The following is a 20,460-nucleotide window of genomic DNA, read 5'->3' on the forward strand; positions in this document are numbered from 1 at the left end:
CTCTATGGGTGTATGTCATATGGGACAAGACAGACATGTGAAATAGATGCTACCACTATTATTGTCTGAGCTGCATGCCATCTGCCATATCACATGCATGTTGCATGCCTTCTGTCATATCACATGCATGTTGGGTGCCATAGCGTGTGTGTGTGTCTGTGTGTGTGTCTATTGTATAGATTGTAATGTACAGTTCTTGTCTGCCCCTCACAGGTGATTTAGGTGCATTCCCCTCCTGCGGTCCATCTGATGTTAGTGTCCCCATAGACTCTAGCAGTGATGATGAATGTATGATTGAGGCACAGGCAGGGTTGTCAGGGGCTGAATCTGTGCCGTTGGTTTCCATTTCACCTATATCCCCCTCATCCGTGCAAACAGTTCTCATGCCTACACATACCCCATCACCAGTGGCCATAGAGGAAGGACAGTTGGCATGTGGTAGCTTGGAACAGAAAAGTGTGGGGGCTATGGAAGGTGTGCCTGCACACCATGGTGTCAGCCAACTGACTGGTGATGCCCCACACAGGCATGTGGCCAGTGCTACTCATAGGAGGACCTCTGGCCAATATGCCCCTGCAAGACAGAGTGCAGCAGCTGGTGTCACCAGATGCATGTTTCAGGCTGTAATGGAGACACAGGCACATGCTGAATGGCACAACAGAAAAGATCAGAGGCTTCAGAGGGCTGCTGTCCATTCTTTAAACAACAACATCCAGGCAATGGTAAATGCTCAACAGCAGATTGCTGAAGCTTTTGGATAGACGATTGGATGACATTGTTGGAGTCCTTGACAGTGGCATGACAATCCGCGAGCGTGTGCTCTCTGTGTTGGAACATCTGGCAGGAGTGAGGCATTCGGCACGTGGACGTAGGCCTGCTACATCACATGTTTCAGATCTATGTGAATGAGCTCCCATAGTGGTGGTAGCAGCAGCAGTGCAGCTGGTGCTGTGCTGTCCACACCACGACACAGCAGGCCACGTGCATGTGGCCCTGGACAGTCCCAACAGGGACACGGTTCCAGTAGACATGTGTCATCAGACAGTACCCGATCTGCACCTCTGCCTGGTAGTGACCGTGCAACCCCTGGCAGGCACAGGTCACGTGGCCGTGGCCGGACACCGTGAGCTGTAAAACCTGGCCTGTACAGTTCGCAGTTGTCAATAATACCCCTGTGTAGGCCAGACACATGCCAGAACTGTGTACATACATACACGCACACACTGGAAACATATGTAGGGCACTGCAACACACACATGCATAACATCCACACACGCTCAATTAGATCAAAGGCCCTAATCCACACACATGATGTCATCCAATGGTGCAGCCTAGGCCTCTGGCAAACATTATCACCCTGTGCATATGATGATGCCTGTACCGCGTCCCTGTCATCCACACCATAGGTGCAGGGACATGCTCATATGGTCTGATGCACAGGAAGATAAGTTTAGATTACAATTGTTGTGTACTGTTGACAGGCAGCAGACATACCATGTAGTACCGGTTTACAATGCATTTTGTACTGTTAACAGTATGTGTCTTGTGTAACAACAATGACTGCATGTTAGTCATGATGTTCTGCTTTCCTCCTTCAGGTCTAATTGCATGTGCCGGTGGATGTCAGTGTTTGCAGTTAGTGTCCCATATGTAAATATGGACTACTCATAGGTATGTATGGAAATATCAGCATGCACCTTGTAGCTTCCACATCACAGTTAGAATATCCCACATTCCAAACACGTCTACTGATCCAAGAGCATGATAGCTGTGTATTCTGCTACTGTGGCTACAGATGTGACATCCATACTGGGTGACATCGCAGGTACAATTACATGGAGTGGTGAGGTACGATAGCGGTCTAGCTAATGACAAGGGTAGAGGCCAGTGGGAAGTGTGATGTCTCCTTTGGAAGCAGTAATACACGTTCCCATGACAGGATGCGAACACACAACTGCACCCACACACTCAGGTATTCACACACATGTATTCAGAGACACAGTAACACACCCACACACTCACGGATTCACCGATACAGTAACACACACTCACACACACAGTTGCTAGTGTTGAGGCGAGGACCCCTGCCTATGTGCAAATCATCATTACAGTACTGTGCACCTACATGACACGCCACAGAGATTACACATGTACAGGTAGTCAGTATGGCCTAAGATCAGGGACATCAACACAGATAGTAGATTGCATCGCCTGGATGGGGGAGGGGTCTTATCAGTTCACTATGGTAGCATACATCCTCACTTCAGGGACCAGACAGCCATACATACACACACACACACACACACACACACACACACACACACACACACACACACACACACACACACACACACACACACACACACACACACACACACACACACACACACACACACAAACAAACACACATACACACACTGTGGCATTCACTATAGAATACACCTATGTCACTCACATACAGATACCTCACATGTGTGAGATACACACCCCTGCCTATGTCCTGCTTTCTACATTGCAGTCTGTACAGATGTCTACAACAGTGTACAGGAGAGTAACAATTGAGATGTACTCCCCACCATACATGACATATATGGACACATACGCAACCACACATGCCAGTACTGTGAATAAAACACCTGCCTATCTCATGATATGTATGACAGACTTACAGCAGTATTTCTCAAGTTACAAAGTGTACTTATGCTTCCTTTTGACTGTGCTAATATATGCACACGGGAGGTCTTAACTGTTACAGGTGTCAAGTGATTTACCTTCAGTGTCACCCTGACCGCTGTCTATGTTGTGTGTGTTCCCCTTCAATTAAGAAAACCATGGCTTAGCAGTCACACAGGTTATTGTAGGACCATTTGTGACACACCTGTAAGCTGTCCTCAGCAAGAATCCATCTGCAAAGATGCTCTACCACTTAATTAAGTCCACACATCTGTCCATACCTGAGGTACATCTTTCCATTCTTTAAGCATATCACCATATACAGTTGGCAATGCTGAGGCTGCATTGCAACTTCATGATGTACTAAGACACATGTCATCTGCATACATCAGCAACTGCACACGCATGGTATCTGAACACACACCACTACATGTACATGTGTGTAGGTCCTACAATCCTGTCATGTGTGCATGTTTGTAGGCTTTGCAATTGGTGGACATGTGTAATGACATACATGACACATGGACTGTTGTATGATATGATAGGTGTAATGGGTGACCAGTACAGAGGGAATGTTATCTCTATCAACATTGATATCACACCTTATGTACTGTTAGCATTCAGCAGCCATGGACCTACATTTCATGTGCATGTGTGTAATGGCTGTAGCCACATGTCTGCACAAAGGACAACAACAGCTATTCTATTTACATATATGTTGTATGTGTGTGGCATGTACATATCCAGGGCAGGTACATGTATGTCATATCCAAACATGAGGGTGTTTACTGGTGTACAGCAACAGTCATCTGTTAATGCTGTAAATAACTGAGGGCCCCTGGTATGTGTACAGCTGACCTGGTTACAGACAGTGGTATCATTGCATTGCATAACACATGATGCAAATGTGTCAGAACATGAGTACTCTGCACAGTTGATGTAGAGCTTGGTACAGTCCACTGGTCAAGGGTCATATGGTGGTGTACTATTATATGTCCTACCACATGTGTGGATATGTGTTGGTGGTCCGAGGGCATGGTGGCGTCTGAGGGTTACATCCTAGAATGCAGCTTTTGACACTGTGTCCTGCACCTGACTCATCTGTGATGCCTTTTGTGGGAGTACTGGTCATTACATGTGAGTGGCCTTTATGTATGTGGGGACACCACCACCTGGAGCGGTCCTTACATGTGCTATGGCCCACATGTCTGGTTCTTAGGTATATGGTGGTAGTGCTATTGTGCACTACAGAGCCTTCAGCCAGGTGTTCCTCAATGCACAGATATCAGTATTTCCAATTGTTGGATTTACAGTGAGCAGCTGTGATTACAGACGCTGCACATCTAGCACTGGTTAGCATAACCATACAATGCAGTTGTCCTCTAGGTGTCAGGGTGTTATCCTGTGTTTAGGACATTTGCCTTGGAATGGCACTATATTGGTGAATGCGACCTAGGTATTATCCCCACTCCCTTGAATCACCGATGCATGTGATATGTGACAAAGGCCTGTCTACTTTCAGTCATGTCATCCCAGAATGACAAACACTTGACAACCCCGTAATTACAGCAGGACATTGGCTCATTGTGTTGGTCAAGCAGTTGCCACTCCTTGCAAGACATCACTGCAAGTGGTAGTATTGTGCTTGGTATAAAATGGTACATCTAAGGTGATGGACAGCAGCAGATGTTTTGTATAAGACCGGTTTCAGATACATATAGTGCAGTGTTTCTGCTATCAATGACAACTACTAACACCATAGTCCATTACAATATTGTCTTTACGTCTAACTGTAATAGCATGGCCATTGTGGCCTTCCGTGTTTAGAATCAGAGTGCATCCCAGACAGCCCTGTGCTACTAAGTGTATGAGCATGCCCAGTATAACCTTGTGTAGATGGACACATAGTGCATTCCGAACAGCCCTGTGCTACTAAGTGTGTGAGCATGCCCAGTGACACCTTGTGTTGGTTATATGCCTCTATGTGTATGGGCATGGCCATTGTAACCCTGTATAGTGATAGTAGTCGTCCATTCCACAGATGGGCATACTCCAGGTCAGGATGGATTCCTACTTTAAATACACAGGTTCACAGGTATGTACATCTTAACTGCCAGCATCACTGTTGGTGTCCGCATTCCTAGAAGGTCATGATGACAGAGTTGATATGTGTAGTCTGTGTGGTGCGACTCATAACTATGTAGTATTGTAATAGTGATCTGTAGATAGGCAGGTGTTCTGTTCCCACCACTGGTGTGTGTGTGTGTGTCTCCATCTGCCTGAGGACAGAATAATGCTTTTAGAGCACTCATACTCCATACAATTCCTATACCCACCTTTGGCAAAGCTGATGATGTCACCCATCTAGAAATACACCTCTGGGAGTGCTGTGACCCAATAATCTCGGTAGTGCCTTCTGTAACTGCGTAATGCTGTAGTATGATAAAATAGTTAGGTCGGTGTTCTAATCCCAGACTTCCCAAGTGTGTGTGTGTTTGTCTCCGTCTGCCTTAGGACTGAATAATGCTTTTAGACTGCTCACACTCCATACAATTCCTATACCCACCTTTGGCAAGGCTGATGTCACCTACCTAGAAATCATACCTCTCAACCTGGAAATATCAAAAATCTGGACAAGGCCCATGAAAAATAGGTACAAATATGTATGCTGATGAACATAAAATTTGCATACATAATTATACAACCCCACCCACTCCAATGGAATTGTGGGATGCCAACTTTCAAATGCAGACTGAAGAACAGAACCAAACTATAGCACCAGAGACCCCCTGTGCCATTCCAGTGTCCCATTACCTGGCTATTTCACGCCATTTACCATAAACAATAATGTGTGCATACTGCTTTACTACTACAATAATTATTTGAATTTTATTTTTTACATTTTATAGCACAATGCACAAACAGTAATACATATCTGGCTGCTAAACAAAGCAATACTGTCTCACAATGAAAATAGACTAGGCATTAAAACTTAATTAAAACTTCTCTGCCCTTGAAACTCACATTCATTAAAACAGCTGAAACCCACAGATTACCTTTGGGCTGTTTTCAAATCAGAAGCCCCTTGCACACAAAACAAGAAACATATATACGTTCTTTGATACACCTTCCCAATTGTATTATATTCCTTGTATAATATAGCACACTTGTTAGACTTAAGTTAGAGCACATTTTAAATTTATTGTTTAAACCTTTTTCCAGTAGGCAATGAAACAAAATGCATGAACCAATAATGGCAAAACTGCCCTATTCAGAACATTTCCATGATAACAGTCTACTTCTACACACACATTATATATATATGTATATAATTACAGCAGTGATGTTGCACAGCTTCTTGCACTTATTTTCAATTGGCGGGGGCAAAAGGCAAAAAAAAGGGACATATTTTAAACATTGCTTGAATAAAATGTTGTTACCACCATGCATTTCACTGCTAAATCATAAACCCACGTACCTATACATTACAGTCAGAACAACATACCACTAAGTCAAATCAGCAGGTTGCTGAAAGGTAGGAAGACAAACTTAAATGGTATCATTTTGCGAATTCAGTTCACACTTCTCACCATAGCTGTCAACCTCTTTGCAAAAAAAAAAAAAAAACAGAACAAAGCCAATAATAGGGGAATACAGCCCCAAAACATTTCAAATGCTGATCTTATAAACTTAGAAAATTGCTAGAATAAAAGGTTTTCATTTATTTTATGAAGAATATGAAGCTTGAAATTCAGATACAAAATCTAGAAAGGCATTAATTCACAAGTGGTGGTGACTAGGGACTTTAGGCTCTTTTTACCCCATACCCAAGGTACAGGGTTTGAGTCTGAGTACTTCTAGCCACCTGGTGTATCCTGTTGGGGGGCATAATTATACAATAATCTGTTTTCTGAAGGGTAACACAGCTTAAGCAAGGAAAAAAACCAATGCTTAGATGAATTACAAAAAAAAAAATTTGATTTTTAAAATTAGTACAAGTATTTGCAATGGTTATACTATGAACTAAATCAAGAATAAATGGAATAATAACTTTAGCCAGCAAACCAATCAATCTAGATGTTGAGATAGTCCCAGGAAACAGCTGTGCATAGAAATCATACTGTTACATATTATATTTTTACTTTTGTGATACTTTAAGACTTGCCAAAAATAAAGTAAAAGTCACAAATGCACATTCTCAGATAAAAGTCTGTTATTGGCTCATAAATACTGTGAACAACAGCAATCATTATAGAAGACAGTTCACCTCTTCAAGTGAAGACGCCATGATAATCTTGATTTAAAGGGGCTATAAATTCTGATCAGCTTCAAAAAAGCAAGACAGCAGTCAAAGAATGTTCAGTTCGAATGTTGTAAAATGTAACTGTAGTAATTTGTGCACACACACACACACACACACACACACACACACACACACACACACACACACACACACACACACACACACACACACACACACACCCTTTGCTTCACTGTATTAGGTACCTGCTCTGCTCAGACCAACTATTTCTTCCCGGCTTTTCATTCTGCTGCTGGCCCCAAACACTCGTTCTACAGATTGTGTTCTTCCCGGCTTCTCTCCTAATAAAGACGTCATGCCGTTCTAAACCAAAAACAGAGCCTGCATTCAACTTCTTCCATTCCCTTCCAGTATTCAAACAGATGTGCGCACACAAGCTGATGGAGCTGAGGTCATCACGTACGCGATGACATCTGCTCTGAAAGCGCGAAAATTTGAAAAAACAGATGAAAGAAAATCGGAAATGAAGGGGTGCCACTCAGGAATCATGGCACCCCATTATTGGGACCCCAAAACTCAGTAAAAACCGAGTAATTTGGGATGGTTGGTAGGTCTGCTAGAAATACACCTCTGGGAGTGCTGTGACCCAATAATCTCAATAACACATTCTGTAACTGCATAATGCTGTAGTGTGATAAAGTAGTTAGGTCAGTGTTCTAAGCCCAAACATGCCATTTGTGTGTGCTTGTCTCCATCTGCCTGAGGACAGAATAATGCTTCTAGACTGCTCACACTCCATATAATTCCTATACCCACCTTTGGCAATGCTGATGATGTCACCCACCTAGAAATACACCTCTGGGAGTACTGTGACCCAGTAATCTCGGTAGCGCGTTCTGTAACTCTGTAATGCTGTTGTGTGATAAAGTAGTTAGGTCAGTGTTCTAATCCCAGACGTGCCAAGTGTGTGTCTGTGTGTGAGTGTCTGCCTGCGTGAGACAAGTACAAATCATATAACCACCTCTGTCAATCCTGCTGTTGTCACCCACCTAGGAATACACCTGTAGGTGTGCTGTAACCCAGTATTTGCCATAGCGCGTGCCCTAAAAATGTATTGCTGCAGTGTGATAGGGTAGGTAGGGGTTCATATACAGGACACAGCAAGTGTGTGTGTTTGGCTGTCAGAGCCTGTGTAGAGGTGGCTGTGAGTGTCTAACCACTGGACATGTTGGGGAGTGGATTTTGTAGTTTTCCTATATGGTGTCCGTCTTATGACACATTGGCCACCTCAAGAGGAGTACAGCTGTCAGTCAGCCATGGGACTGTGGTGGCAAGCCATACCCTTACATCTGGCAAAAGGCCTGGTGAACAAAGTATACAACCCTACTAGTACCCGGTATATGTCCTGCACCCATGTGCCATACACAAACACACTTACCTAGGATATCTTGCTATGTTGCTAGTACCATGCACATTGATGACAGATAGTAGGCATGGTGTGAATGCAGTGGGCTGCAGAGGACATGGCACCCTGTACAGTGGTACAATAGGCACATATTTGTGGACATTGTGCCTTCACTATGTTCCCCACTGGATGCCTGCAACATATGTGGTGCCATCAAATGTGATCCACAGAGGCCATACAATGCCGTACACTTGTGCCCTGTATGGACCAATGCCATTGACACCAGGGAATACCTGTATCATACTATCAATGCAGGTGCAGGGTCAACCTGCTCACTATAAGCAGGTTTTGCCTCACCAGACCAGTATTGGCATATTGGGGAATAACAGTTTGTGTACACAACATGTCCCTGCCAAACCAGTTACACCTGTACATGTCACTGTACAGTATTGTGGGACATGCACATCCCAGGCAATGTCCATGTGAAGGACTATCAAACACAGGCATGGCATGCATTGCAAAGCTATGGTCATACACATTGGTAACCAGGATGTGAGGGCAGATCATGCAGTACCCATCTGCGTGGGACATTGCAGACACTGCATCCCTGTACCGCACTGTACACCATTGTCAGGTGATGTGATGCCAAGGGTTACTGCTCACCCAGCCTTGTACAGCCATCTTGCACAGCCAACCACTACACACCCATGAAGCAATGCATACATGCATGTTAGTACTGGCACCTTGTGTCTGTGTGTGGGTTATGATGCTCCCAACCACAGTCACTCCTAGTATAACCCTCGTTGGCATACCAACAGATGTCAAACACTTTCACATGACGTAGCCCATAGAACCTCCAGATATCCCCTGTGGTGCATGTAGTCCTGTGCATTACTGCAGTGTGGCAAACTAAGTAGTTAGGTTGTGTATTTGTGTCCCTGGCAAAGAGTGGAAATGTGAGTCCATTAGAGAGTATGGTTGTGGTGACAATGGCATCCATTCATGTGGACAGCCATGTGTTCCACACCTAATGTATGTCTACTATATCTCTGTTGCAGATGTCTCTCACCTACACAAATATATGTTCTTTCAGCACAGCAACATGTCGGCTTTGTGGCACATGTAGTAACTTCATGCACATGTAATAGTAATGACTAGTCAGTCAGGAGTTTGACCCCTGTACTGTCATGCATGTGGCAGACGATGCTGAGGGTTAAATCTCCAAGCCCTTCTCTGGTGTCCTTTGCCTGTCCCACCCACACACTCTCTGGTGGATGTGGAGGTGTACACCTGCTCAGCAGCAGCATGTGTATTGTAAGTGATGGACATGATCAGGTGATGGCCTCTGCACATATTACAGTCCTCCCCTAGCTGATTGCATGTGGAACAGCTGTGATGGTGTTCCCATAGCCATTCGCATGATAAGCACAGTACACTATCTAGGAAAAACATGTTGGTATTTGGCCATGACAGTCGCTGTGAGTGGTACCTGGATGTGGTGTTCTGAAATAGCATCACAGATGACAGCTGGATGTACCTCAAACATCATACACAGTGGGAAATATCCTAAAGACAGGAGGGTGATGTGCCAAACATGACTACAGTATGTAAGTGTAGTTATGCTGCATTGAGACTACTGCCTGTTTAACATGTTGTGTGTGGTAATGAGCTAATGTGCATGTTTTAATACAGACATGACAGTACTCTGTTCGTGAGGGACCCCCATCTGTAGGGCCATCTGTGAACTGGTCAGTGTGTGCAACCATTTGTTTTCTGTGTTACACACTGAACACACATCTGTGCACAGCAGGAGCATAGTGTGAGGATTGCAGTCAGTACATGATGATAGGGATGTGTTACTGCCATCGCATCCCTGACTGGACATATGTCACATGAAACAGTGGTATGACAGACACTGTCTGGGGCTCCCAGTGACAAGCCAATAATGGGCAACTGTTCATAGCTGCAGTCACACGTCTACTACACATTGTACAGATGTCATGCAGTATATATGCATGTGCTGTGCTCCCTCTGCAAATGTATACCATCTGTTGTGTTGGGTTGATGGTGATATCTATGCATACTGTTGTAGGTAATCCTGTATGCTGTTGTGTATCACTAAGCCATATGTGGGTTTAAACAGCAACACCATAAGCTGTATGGGTTGGGAGGTCCCGGCAGAACCTCCTGTCCCACTTCAGCTGACCATGGCACCGGGCACCAGCACATCTAGGGCTCAGCCTTGGACATCAACCTCTGTCAGCTCTGCTCCACCTTCTGGTGGTACCACCACTGAGGATGGGGCATGTCCCCCCTGGGAGCAGGACCAGACAGGCACATGTCTGCTGTTGTGCGGTCTTGGATGTGTTGGGTTGGGGGGCTCACTAAGGGGTTCCAAAGCCAGATACGCAAGCTCAAGGGCAAAGTGTCACATTTACAGGGTGATGCTGCTCCTCCTGGACAGCCCCCAGCAGTGCCTCCTTTGCAGTTGTTTAGGTGCAGTGGCAGCTGCCCATGGCTGGGGACCTCTGTCCCACTGTTCCCATGGGCTTGTGGATGCCGAACACCCATCCCCGTCCAAGGTGTATCCCCCCACATGTGTCATATACCAACCCTGTATGCTGTCTTGTCTGTGATCCTACCCTACCTATCCTCCACAGCCATACCTACTCTCCTTCCCCCACATCCGACCCTCACCCTATAGAAACATATGGCCAATAGGCTCCTAGGACAACATCTGCCCTATACATAGCTGTCCATTTCACACAGGTTCCCACTGGACACATGTAACTCTTGTAATATGCATCACAACATACTCCTGTTATCCTCACCCCTGTCCCTCAGGCACACAATCCTGGTATGCACATCACTCCTAAATGGTCCAGGTACACATGATGAGGATGACCCCATTGTACACACAATACTACTGGTCCCTCTATGGTTACTCCATTTATCTTTATCATGATGATGATGATGTTGCACACAGCACCTTGCAAGAGTACTGTTCACACATAATGATTGGACAGGTACTGCTGTGTTAATGTACATTACATGCACAGAGTGATGTATACGGCCAATGTACAACTGTTTGTGTGTATGAATGACACGTCTGGCTGAAGAAGTCTTGAGATTACATAGAACAACAACACTACATAATACAGGCGTCACTGGTGTTTCCCATTTCATTCATTTGTAATGCTTTGTTGCCACATGGTATGTTCCTGATATATCTCTATGTATATGTATGTACCTATATGCTGGACATAAACACTCACATGTACATCTACATGATGGGATACATTCCTAAACTATTAAATCACATTAGCTGTCAAATGCATGGGTTTTGCGTGGTGTTTCTGGTTGCTAACCTCTGGTTACAGCTTCTTACTTCTAGTTAGCCTCTACATTTACTTTACCAGTGCAACACAGTCTTACACTCAGTTAAGCTTGGCACTTGTCCACGCACGCTCCAGCGCACTTGCAAACTCCCCGACGGTGATGCACACATGCTGACACTCCCACCCTGGGTGGGGAGGGGTGGCTTGGAGGACCCTTTACATGTGATGGACATCTTACACCATGGATATCATTATCGAATGGCCGAAACATTAGGTGTGATGACCTGTTGGAGCTGTATGGAATCTATTAGGTGTTCAGTTCTGTATTCATGTATATGTGTGTTCCTCTCCTGTCTTCTACCCGTCCTGGCTGATACCTGAGACAAGACTCTTCAATATTATTGGGAAGTACATCCAAGTTGGGTGGTTTTGGGACCCACCAGTCATTGGTTGAGTCATGCCACTGCACCTTGCCACCTTTTGCCAATGCCAACTTGGGATAGGCCCAAGGAAACATCAGAAACCAGACCAGCCAACCATACAGAAAGCAGCCAGTGCAATTGGCCAAGAACTTGGAAAGTTTGCCTAACTTTGCTTAATTAAGATTAGCATTATAGTTGTTTATTGTTATTTTACACAACATTATCTTGTTTCATTTACTTAATAATTGCAACAATCTAAATATGCACAGGCAATATAGGAAATCTTTTGTCCTATAATCTCAGGACATTGCCATTATTACAACATTTTTGCAAGACAGCACTGCCCCCCAAAGGGGACTGTCCCAAAGGACTGGGAACAGTAACCACCCTAACCTATTATTTCATCATCTTTCGTTAGTCAGTGGAAGTGCAACTTTCTCTCATATCATCACCTCTCATAAAATGATGAAAAAATCGAACACTGAATCAGGGACACTGCATAACACACGACAGGACCAATTTTGGAATTATGTACCAACCACAGACATTGACATACCCAGAGCATATGTATTTCATATGGTTGTCTGAGGTTATGACTATTTATATTATTAAATACTTGTTTTATTTATTATTATTATTCCAATGTTCCACCCTTCTATCCTAATATCACTACTTCTTATTTAGATGGGATAGGGTTAGATTCTGAGTCAAAATCAGAGACGCCCTTGGTAATAGGGACAGTTCAAATGTATGGTCTATACCATGTGTTCCCCCAATGGTTTACAGACTATCCAGTGGGATGCTCTTAAAGTTGGGGGGAGGTAAGGCCTGCTATGCCCGGGGGTAGTTACCGCAGTTTGTTTGTTGCTTTATTCCCACACCCAACATATGCCCTGGCCTGTGAACATATATTACCAATAACTGCTGTATATCATGCGTAAAGCTATATATGTGTATATTTACTGTAACATATATGCTATATATATATATATATATATATATATATATATATATATATACTATATACTATATATACATTTATACATACAGATATATCTGCATATGTATGCATACATGTATATATATATATATATATATATATATATATATATATATATATATATATATATATATCTATATATATAATCTAACGACATATGTGTCTATGGTTGTCTGCATATGTATATAATCATATGTGGGTATGTATCTGTATTCGTTCTCTGTATGTATACATTCATACTACGGAAGGGGAGAAGCATATGTCTAACTGGCTATGGGTAGATATACACACACATAGCTCTACATATATACGTCTACATCTGCTTATTCCGTTCCTTGCCATATAGATTACACTTTGCTTTAGTGGGTCTCTCAGTGGGTGTGGCTGCTTGTCGAGTGATGCCTCTGCCCAATGAACACATTTGCTTGCATCCCTAGGGCTGTCCATATTGGCCAACATCAGCCAACACCTGCACACCTAGACCCATAAGTAGCTACCCATAGTTCCCCCACTCTTGCCTCCTCGACATCACCCATCCTTACTCTGGGACCTGGTCAGTTCTGGACACACCACTACACACTGCCCACTCTCCACTTCACGGTACTCATTTCATAAAATTGTCTCGGCCCATGGGTCATCAGGGTTACCCACCCTTGTATTCCGAGTGTGTATACACTGCAGACAAGATGGATGATCTATCACATTTGTATGGTTTTGCCAATTTTTGGGGTGTCTCACAAGGGATGCTCCAGTATGTGTTCTATGATTAGAATCCACTGGTGCACTGTGTCCACCCCGGTTGTATCCTGCCTGTGGTCTGGGGAGCAGTGGACACTTTACATTGATTGCGTGTATATTTCCCGTGTCCAGCTGTAGGGGGCGGGGTGGAAGGTCATGCTGCGTGTGTCATGTGTCTTGCCTGGGCTCCTCACTTCCATTGTCATAGCCTGTGAACATATGTCATTCCTGTGTGCTTTTTCCTATCATAGCTGTATATCTCTATATATCTACACACACACACACACACACACACACACACACATATATATATATATATATATATATATATATATACACGTATATGTATATATGTATATATATATATATATATATATATATATATATATATATATATATGTATTTATATATGTACGTATATATATATATATATATAAGTGTGTCTGTAAACCAATACATTCCCTGCATATACACACTTACACATGCGTAATGGTGTTTATATATGCTTCACCTGCATACTAGCACCTTATTCATTATGACACCGACACTTCACTCCAGTTATCTTGTAATCGGTATTTAGCAGGTTATACAGTGGACAGATGTCGCAATATGTTCATGTACGGATTACCGATGGTAATTGAAATGTGATACAGTGTGATTCAGTACGAGAATGTCTGTTCGTTAGGGGGTTGCTCTAACGAATGCACTATTGCTGTGCTGCTCCATATGCATATATACCCATATACCCATGGCTCCTGGTTCCCTAAACACAGCTAAATGCCTCCCTAACACTGCTGTCATCCTTTCTCCTGTCGGATTTGTGGTGTATCAACACCACTACACACTGGCCACACCCTACTCCTATAGAGCCATCCCATCGGTTTACTCACTCCACGTATCCTCAGACCTCCCATACGTTTAGTCCGCAAACATTGCTGACATGAGCAACCAAAGAATACTATTCGTAATTATTGGGTTGCCCCACATGGAACACGCATGTGTTTATGGCAAGATTAGACTCTATACTTTATTACATCCTTACTCCCGTTAACATGACACTACAATTCATTAATATGTATGACTATGCAGTATCGCACATGTTACACATGGGAGCCTAGTTAGTTATGTGTTCAGCATATTTATTTTACAATTAGACCAGTTAAGTACTTGTCGTTGCTGTACTGGGCAGATCACAGGAAGGATTCCATGTATGGGGAAGCCCTCACATTTGATTATCGTCAGCACAGCACTGACTTTGGACACTGTACACATATCTGCGTTGTAGCAGTTTCATCCCATCCCTCTTCTGCACAGCCTATTATCCCATCTACTGTCGATGTTTGTATGTGCACATTCCTATTATTTAAGTCTACAAATGGAATGCATGTGTTACAGAGAATGTACTTCTACATATTGTTGTCTGCATGTGTGTATGCATATATACCTATTATGAACTTGCTGACCACCACGGGGCGGTCCAATTAGAACTGGGCCATCCAACCCTGGCATGCCTGGATCCATAAGATTACTCCCACTGTTAGCATCCTACCTGTGGTTAGAGAAGCAGGGATTTTGCCCACCTCTGGTCAGCTTGATATGTCAGCACTAGATAATACAGGTGTTCACCTGCTGTTTTCCTTTGCATTCATTATGAATGCTTTCTTGTGCCCACGTTCATTCTGTAGATATATATATATATATATATATATATATATATATATATATATATATATATATATATTTGGGCAGCGCAGTGGTGCAGCGGTTAACATTGTCACCTCACAGCAAGAGGTTCTCTGGTTCGATTCTCGGCTGGGGTGCCTTCTGTGTGGAGTTTCCATGTTCTCCCTGTGTTTGCGTGGGTTTCCTCTGGGTACTTCGGTTTCCTCCCACATTCCAAAGACATGCATCTGGAGCATTTCTCCCAGGGTCTCTGCTGAAAACAGGCTCTGTGGAACCTAGTCGGACTTTCCCGGTCAACAAAATGTTTAAAAAAAAATAATGTATATATATATATATATATATATATATATATATATATATATATATATATATGTGTGTGTGTGTGTATATCCAAGCTTTTCTGTGCATTTTTGATAACTGTTTAAAGTTAAAAGCATTCTCGAGTCTGCTCCTTGATCTGTTTAAAACTTTCATTTAGTGGCTACAGCTAGGAAATGTAATAGTGTGCATTACTATAATTGCATTTTTTTTAACTACTAAATTGGAAACTGCTTTTTCATACTGAGACTTGTATTTTCTCTTTGTGGGTGTTCTTTCTATGCTTTTAAAGTGAGGTTTCTGTGTTCTGCTCAGGTGGCATAATCTTGATAGAGGCCTGTTGTCTAGGGTGGTAGTTTTGTTTGAGTTTCCTGTGTTTCTGGCAGCCATTTTCTGCTGATTGTCTTCATTATTGTTTAGAGTAACAAGGACTCCTGACCTTCTGTAGTACGAGTGATTGGGTAATAGCAGGGGCTGAGTAGTAATCTGATCTTCCAACTATTCCATTCTTACTGCTATATAAACCCTATGTCTTATAAAGGTTCTGCTTGTATTGCTCAGGCTCTGGATTGCATTGCATAAGTGGAAATTCCTTAAGATTCCAAGAGCAGGATAAGTTATTTCTTACACTTATTTCACTGAACTGCACTTCTGAAACGCTTATAATTGTGCTATACAGTTGATCTACTACATTTTGCACTGTTATAAAGCTTTTTTATTATTTCACTGCATTTATGTACTGTTTTATACTGTTTTAATATTACTTAACTGTAAACTTCTTTTTCATACTGAGAGTTGTATTTTCTGTTTGTGAGTGCTCTATCCGAGCTTTTCTGTGCATTTTTGATAATTGTTTACAGTTAAAAGCATTCTCGAGTCTGCTCCTTGATCTGTTTAAAACTTTCATTTAGTGGCTACATCTAGGAAATGTAATTGTTCCCACCCATCCTCCATAGTGTTGTGTGTTGTTATACTTGATGGCTTTGCAGTTGCCCGCCCATACTGTATATTTGATCTGTGACACTCCTCCCAGTCTAGTGTCATTAGTTCACTCAATTTGTGAAGGCCAACCCACTCAGATTCTTAACGTTAAATTAACTTCTGTTCCAGCTTTCTCTATTTCTTCTTTACTGAAAAAAAAATTCTAAGCTTGCCTCCCTCCTTTCCTGTGGCAGGTCTTGTCCAGATACGGATTTGTGGTGTCCAGGACTGTTTGTGAGCTCTTAAGCCCCCCCACCCCCCACTTAACTAGGGTTAAACTATTCCTGGTGCCATAAAGTCTGTTCTTCAAAATTTCCCTTGCAACTAGCCAGCTTTTAGTTTTAGCACTCATCTATTTCTTTGAGCTCAGCACTTGTTCAGAACTCATTGTAAGCACTACATAAATTACAAATTACTACAGCACTCAACTTTCCTCACTTGTCTAGAGGAAAACAGTTTTTAGTACTTAATAAATAAGCACTTATTCAGGCATGTCTAAAGGTCAGCTCCCGGTGTTTTCTCCTGTCTACCTGATGAATCTGGGCATCTTGGGGAAATGCAGCAATTGCCTCATGTACACAGACAACCCACTCCTCCTACCACCCAACAATATGACCTGTGAGAGATGCACTTATATAGCCAAACTGGAAGCAAAGCTCTCTTCACCAAAGACTGGCCTAGACAGTCAAGAGGAGAAGGTAAACACTTGCACCGCATCACATTCATCACATAGTCCGCTAAAACCTACACCACCAAAACACACAGAAGCACAAAACACACAACTACATTCATGGAGGCTCTCAGTACAAATCTGCCCAAACAACAGAGACCTCCAAAGCAGAAATGCAAGCAACCTCCTCCCCCCAACACAACCCAAATGACACATAGCCCACACACTCAGTGTGCCACTCAACCATAGCCCATAAGGCATAATGTACCCAACACTCTAGTCACAGGTGACTCTATAGTCAGGTACACTGATGTTCCACTCACCAGGCTAAACAATGAAATAGTTACTGTCAGCTGCCTATCAGGTGCCAGGATCTGCCACATAATGCATGCACTCAGGTCACTCCACAACAAGTACAAATATGACTCTGTCATTGTCCATGTTGGTGTGAATGACCTGAGACGTACCTCCCTGGACAACATGAAAGAGACATGGAGGAGCTCTATGATCTTGAAGCCCAGGCAGGTATGACCATAGCCCTGAGTAGCATCCTGCCATCACCCAGAATGACACCACAGTACAAGGACAAAATGACTGACTTTAACAATTGGCTAAGCTTCTGGTGTCATTCTAAGGGAATCCAGTATCTGTCTGCCTGGGATGACATGATCGACAGACTGTGCTGCTTTGCCAGAGATGGCTTGCACCTGTCACCCTTGGGATTCTGGATACTGGCAAAGGCTCTTGCCACCTCTATAGTGCCTTTTTTAGACAAGGTTCAAATGACAAATTCACCACTGTAACAGGTACAAGCAAGCAAAATCTGAGGGTAATTCTACTCAATACTAGAAGTCTAAACCTCAAAATGCACTCACTCGAGGCAATCCTTAAAATGGAGAACATTGACTGACATCTGTGTAGTGACAGAGACCTGGTTCAAAGCTCCGGAGAGCACCCCTGCATTACCAGGCAATAATTCATACCACACCTTTTGACCACCAAACCAGAACCGAAACACTAAAGGTGGAGGCGTGTCCATATTCATTAAGGATATCCACACATCCAAACTAGTTGCTCAGCATAATGCATCCGAGATTATTCAAGTTCAACTAACTCTGGGCAAAACCGCAATCCAGATTGTAGCTTGCTACAGACCCCCCACCGTGCCCCAGGATTCCCACTCCTCTTTTTTTGATACACTGGAACATATTAAGGTACAACCCAACACTCTAATAATGGGTGATTTCAACTACCCTACCATTAACTGGGACAACTACTCATGTACCAACTCTTTTGCCCAACATTTTCTGGAAATCATCAATTCCAACACCTTGGATCAACTTATCCACACCCCCACCAGGGACAGCAATATCCTAGACCTGGTCATCACCAACATGGGTGCATGGGTGACTGGTGTTCCACACCAGATGTCAGTTCCTCGTTGGTCAGATCCGACCACAAGCTAATCACCCTAGACATCCACATCCCACTCCCACCCCCCATTAGGAAAACAACTGTAAAAAATTTCTCCAAAGCCAACTTCACGCTTCTTAAGACAGAATTGGCAAACTTCATGACACCCATGCAGATGGACAATAGAGGTACGACTGCTGAATCCTACACATATGCACTTTATAAGCACTTACACGAGTGCATGGATCGTGCTATCCCTAACAGAACCAAGATGCTATCCTCCAAAAAAAGGAAGCCAATCTGGTGGTCTTCTGTCATAAACAAACTCTATAACAGAAGAAAGAAACTGTTGCAAAAAAAGAGAAAAATCCCAAGATTGGAGGAACTCCCTGGTCAGCCTCAGTAAGAAGCTGAGATCCCTTACAAAATCCTCCAAAGCTAGTTATGAAAGCAAAATTGCCACTGATTCTAAAGACAACCACAAAGCATTCTATAGCTATGTCAAGAATCTCAATGGCAACACTCAGATCTGCTCTGAGTTACAGCACAATGACACTAAATATACAGAACCAACTGATATTGCCAACATCTTGGCAGATAGGTTCAGTGCTAACTTTACCCCCCTCTCACCCCCTAAAGGGCCCATCTTTATACCGGAAGAATGCAAAGTTCCTGTAATCACGGCTGCACAGGTAAAAACCTCACTCTCCAAAGCCAAGAACAGAGCATCCACGGGACCTGACAACATCCCATTCTGCCTTCTACATGAACTAAAGAATGAACTGGCATCCCACCTAAGTGCCATGTTCAATCATAGCCTCACCTCAGGCTTTGTGCCCATTGAATGGTGCACCGTGACAGTTATCCCACTCCACAAAGGGGGAGGGGCCACAACAGACCCTGGGAACTACCACCCCATTAGCCTGACAAGCCTCGTCTGCAAGGCCATGGAACGTATCATCATGGAACTCATAAACAAAGACATTGGAGATCTCCAAACTCTGGACCCGACACAGTTTGGGTTTGTAAAAGGCAGATCATGTCTCCTAAACCTGACAGACTTCTTTGAAGTAGTCACCAAAGCCATAGATGAGGGTAAGGTGGTTCACACAACCTATCTAGATCTCACCAAGGCGTTCGACACCATCCCCCACTCTGGAATTATAGATAAACTCACTAAACTAGGTATAAATCCCTGTGTCACAAGATGGGCTGCCAACTGGCTTACTGACAGAACCCACACTGTGAAAGTAGCAGACTCCAAATCAGACTTCAGACCAGTGACAAGGGGAGTACCACAGGGTTCAGTCCTGGTTCCTCTCCTGTTTGGTATCTACTTCTCTGAAGTACAGGCTAACACAGAAGGTCTTTGGCTAACTAAATTTGCAGATGACTGCAATCAAAACTCCTAATGATGTGGACATCCTACAAAAGGGCCTCACTGAGACAGATGCCTGGTGTCAAAGACATGGTCTCAAGCTCAATGCCAAAAAGTGCATTGTCATCTCCTTTGGTAAAAACTCTGTACCCATGAACTACCACATAGGCGGTAGTCTAC

The sequence above is a fragment of the Protopterus annectens genome, chromosome 1.part0 (genome assembly GCF_019279795.1).
Source record: "Protopterus annectens isolate FY-2018-M chromosome 1.part0, PAN1.0, whole genome shotgun sequence".
NCBI classification, from domain to species: Eukaryota; Metazoa; Chordata; order Ceratodontiformes; family Protopteridae; genus Protopterus; species Protopterus annectens.